This window comes from Theobroma cacao, chromosome 7 (assembly GCF_000208745.1).
Source record: "Theobroma cacao cultivar B97-61/B2 chromosome 7, Criollo_cocoa_genome_V2, whole genome shotgun sequence".
Taxonomy (NCBI): Eukaryota; Viridiplantae; Streptophyta; class Magnoliopsida; order Malvales; family Malvaceae; genus Theobroma; species Theobroma cacao.
The window spans coordinates 13,840,190-13,845,061 of NC_030856.1; the positions used below are offsets into that span (position 1 = coordinate 13,840,190).

The 4,872-nt window shown below is 30.8% G+C and overlaps 1 long non-coding RNA gene across 1 annotated transcript; it reads left to right on the plus strand.

Annotated features, from left to right (window-relative positions):
• Positions 225-3,708, plus strand: LOC108662871. The gene is made up of 2 exons (XR_001928721.1): positions 225-308; positions 3,057-3,708. It is a non-coding gene; the product is annotated as an uncharacterized LOC108662871 (long non-coding RNA).

A 4,872-nucleotide genomic window follows, 5' to 3' on the forward strand; every position in this document is an offset into this window, starting at 1 on the left:
ACTTGAGTTTGGTGAATTAAGATATTGGAAAAGAAATGGAGCAATTTGGAGCTAAATTGGACGCATTGGTCAATTAATCGGGTGATAAGTCAAATAAGCCAATACCGGGGATTAGATGGTTACCAGTGTATTTTGCATTCCATATTATGCATTAATAGTCTAAATTAGTTTAAATTCAATTTAGTACCAATGAAGTAAGTTTCTCGATTTTGTACTGTGTTAAAGTGGTGAGTCCTCCGATAAAGGCAATGGAATTGCATCTGAGGACCAGTAATCTGAGTACTTTGAAAATCTCCATTCTAGATATTGTGAGTAACCTTATCATCATTTTAATTATCTAAAGTATGTTTTAACTTGGTTTTGGTGAAATTTTATGAAAATGAGTTAAATGGCAAATTTTAGGTTTTATAAACAAAAATGTGTTTAAATGAAAATATTTTATAAATTGTCTTGAAACGAAATAACGATTTTCAAAATAGAGTAATTGGAGACCACCGGTATGTTGTAAATTTATGATTGGAAATTGATGGCTTATGTTATATTGTTATTGTGTTGGCATGACTGGCTGGGCTGTGTTTTATGAATTGTATGAATTGTTTTATTTTACCCTTGTAGGTTGGGTAGTAAAATATTAGCCCTGTCATGCTATCAAAATTTTATTGTATGGTGGGTTTAGCTTGCTGTAGTAGGCGGATTCTGTGGACCAGCCTATTAGAGGGGCACAGAATCCGGATATATATATATATATATATATATATATATATATGTACCTCGGTCGGAGAGGCGCGTAGGGTATCTCTTAAGGTATGGTTAGAGTTCATGTCACGCCGAACCACCTTGTCAAACCCTGTTCCATAAAAGAATTACGACATCATTTACATGCTCAATAGAATGTTTGCATATTTAATAAGTTCAAGAAATCGTTAAAAGATGATATTGCCTCTAATGGTACCATTAAGTCAATTAAGCCTCGAACTAGTTCAAATAGGAATTTTAAGGTGAAATTAAGAGTTTCACAGTCCAGGAATAATTTAAAATGGTGATTTGGAGTTCGATGATCAATATGGAGTCAAACCGAAATTTTCACTATCTAGGGGTAAAATGGTCATTTGCCATTTGGGGACAAAATGAGAATTTTAGAAAATATTTTTTTTGCCCCATTTGACTTATTGGAGTATGATTTGAGGTTTAGAAGTGAACAATTTTAATTCCGGTATAATTAGGAGTATAGGGACGAAATGATAATTTTGTCACCCCGGGGGCAAAATGGTAAATTTTCACCCTCGACACTTGTCAAGACCAAGGGATTTTATTCATCATGGACATGGATAATCATGAGAAATGTGTGGTGGAGAATTAAAGAATTAAAAGTCAAATATTTAAAATTTGAACCAATAAAGAAATGCCATGTGTCATGCCAAAGATTGAGTGGTTTTTGTTAATGGTAAAAGGAAGTTGGACAAGGTGTGTGTCAAAATTTGGACAGCAGCTAAAGGATGAATAAAGGTGACAAGGTGGGGGTAAGAATTATTAAGGATGTCTAAGGAGTTTGAGTTTGAATATAGTTTGTAAAAGCTTGATTTGATTTATTATTTTGAAACTTGATGGGCTAGATGTTAGAAAAATAGTATAAGAAAAAAGGTAAAACTAGGCTTGAGGTGTATTGTAACACACATTTTTTAAAGAGTTGTTGCCTATTATGGGAATATGTAGACAAAAACTTTCTAGGATACAACAAACTTATTGCAGAATGCTTTTGAAAGATGAAGTCTTTTTGGGAAGTACTTTTTTTTTATAGACACTAAAAAATTGTGTTTAAACAGATGTGTTTGTAGTGCTTTTACATATGTGTTTATTATGTTTCAACAGATGTGTCTATTGAACAATTTTCAATAGTTGTGTTTGTTCAAAACACTTCTATTTATTCAAAGAGTTATGTTTTAAACTAAACAGCAACATCTTGAATAATTATCTTCTAATGTGAAACTCTTAAATATTACAAACTATCAAACAATCCCTCACTAGTTTGTAATATTAATAATACTATGCATAATATAAAGTATCTCGAAGATTTGAACTTTCTACTAGTGTAGAAATTTTAAAGTTAAGATGAAGTTATTAATACCACAGAAATTGAACTACAACTCCTTATGTCATAACCAAAAATATCACACATAACATTATTTAATGGTTTTAAGATTCTACCTACTGCTTTAGCACTTATATGGCTTTGTGCTAATCTTAGTTTCATGAATATTTACAAGAGTAAACCTTTCTAACTCTTGTTTGAGGTGACGCCACTTCAATATTCATATAGGTGGAATTTGTCATTATGCCCCTATTACTACAAACATTTGACATTTCTATTAAGAGCCTTTTGCTCATCTTCTCCTTGTAACAGTCGCATTGAATATTCTAGAATGAGGCTATTTAATATTAAAATTTAGTGCATAAACAGCATATAGTAGCTTGTTATTACCCATTGAACTTTTATTGTTAGTTTTGCTAATTCAAAGTTAGTTTTCTATTACTAATGCATTTAAGTCAAAGGTTTTAGCCTTATTCCATTAGATGCTGATTTTACAACCTCTATCGGCAAAGCTCTACTAAGTGGATCGACCTAATTCTTGCAGGATTTAACATAGACTATTGTTACAATGCTATCTGAGATTAATTCTTTATGTATGTGTGTTATAGACTTGTGTGTCTAGACTTTCCATTATATATCTTGTTATGAGCTACACACATTGTAGCCTCACATCACAATATATGAAAATGGCTAGCATCAGTTGTGGCCACAACTTCATATCCAATAACAAAATTTTCAGCCATTCTGCTTCATTTCCAGCAGCCATGATAACTCTATGATATAGAGTTATTTGGATTTAATTTTGATAGTAATTTAGCTTAGTTCTTGGGGTAATACATAGAAATTAGTAAGGTTTATTTAAATTAGTTAATTTAGTTTAGTTAATCTAATCATAATTAATTTTATGCTTAATTTGGTGTTAATGTGATTAAGATAGGTTGCTGTTGATTTATTTGTGCTTTTGTAGGTGTTTAATGAAGGAAGAATTTTAATGGAAGAAGGATAAGCAATTTCAAGGTGTAGACTTCTATTGCACATATCTCGGTATTTCGATCGTAACTCTGTCTACAGAGTTCCAAATGAGATAATTCTTAGACCATTGGAAAGTTAAGAGAAAAATATTCAACTTTTATGCTTACCACTTTGCCCAATTCATCTTGGAAGGTGGTCAAAAATCTTAACGAAGTTGAAGAACTACAGTAGTCCTAGAGCAATTATGATTTCTTCTAATTAATTGGTCGAGGCAGCGACTTTGGTGGAGGTAGGCTGCAGCTTACATAGTCTGATGAGGAAATCCTATTTCGAATTGAATTCTTTCTTCACCCAACTTAGCCTAAGTTCAAAGCTATATAAAAACAACATTTCAGAGGACTTTTAGAAAAAAAAAACACAACACTAGATTAAAAGCTGAGAATCAAGCCACAAAGTCATTAAAGCTGAAAAGAAATTAAGAGATTCAAGAAAATTTGGAAGATTAAGAATACAGTTCTTGGGTTCTTTTATCTTTTTATTATTCTTTTATTTCCTTAGCTTGAATTTAATGTTTCAACTTTATTTGATGATGATGTGTGACTTGATGAGGAACTAAATTATTTATTTAAGATTATGATTGAACTCAATTTATTGTCAACTTAACTTATCTCTCATTTACTTCTGTTTGATAGGTTTAACTTGTTTATTCTATTTTGTTCTTAACGCTTCTAATTGCCTGATCACTAATTAGATTTAATTAGAAATCTAAATTAAACCTTGATGAAGGAGATTTAGGTAGACCTTGGATACAATAACGTATGATTGAATGCACTTAGTTGATTAGGTGGTTTGACTTGCATATAAGGTAAACATATACCTATAAGCCATACGCAACCAGGATTAACGCACAAACTTAATAAATCTTTCTTCAACTTAATTTACATACACATATGGTAAATTAATTGAGATAGATATTTTTATAAGAAACTAGACAAATACTTGTAAATAAATTAGGACTCTAGGTTAACAACTTAATCCAAAAAACTAAGATAAGAGAGAGAGATAATAATCAGTTGAAGTATTGAAGGATATCATAATCTTAGATATGGTAGTCACCCGAATTTAATAAAATAATTTTACTGATAGATTAGTTTTAGTTATTAGTTTTAATTTTTCTTTTTAATAATTAGGTTGTCTGGATAAGATTAGGTTATTATAATTTTAGTAGTTAACAATTAGGAATTAATTTAATTCTTTGTGGGAACAAATTCTACTTTATACTACATTACTTGTTAACGATATGTGCACTTACGTAAGAAATCAACAACAAGCTACTAATACTAAAACTTCAAATTCCATTGTGAAATGCGTAATACAAGTTAGCTTCTTATATGCCCAACTAATGGCACCATTTTCTAAGGTAAAAATCCATCTTGATGTGGTATTATTGTCATCAATACTAGCTATTCGACTAGCATAAGAAAATCATTCTTTCTCAATTGACACCATTGTACTTGATTGTACAATCAGAAAGTCAAATTAACACATCAATGTATATGTTTACACAAGCACCATTGTACCTTTATTTCACAATAGGAATGCAATGTCAAAGATATTGAATATCTATGTTGCACCATTATGTCTTCGATGATAAAATAGGAATGCACCATATGTCTAGATGTTAAATTTACATATTGGCACCATTATACTTTCATGTGTAATAGGAATGCCATATGCTTACCTATCACATGGACCTTGATGGTATTTATATTGGCATCATTATACCTTATTGTATAATAGGAATGCCACAT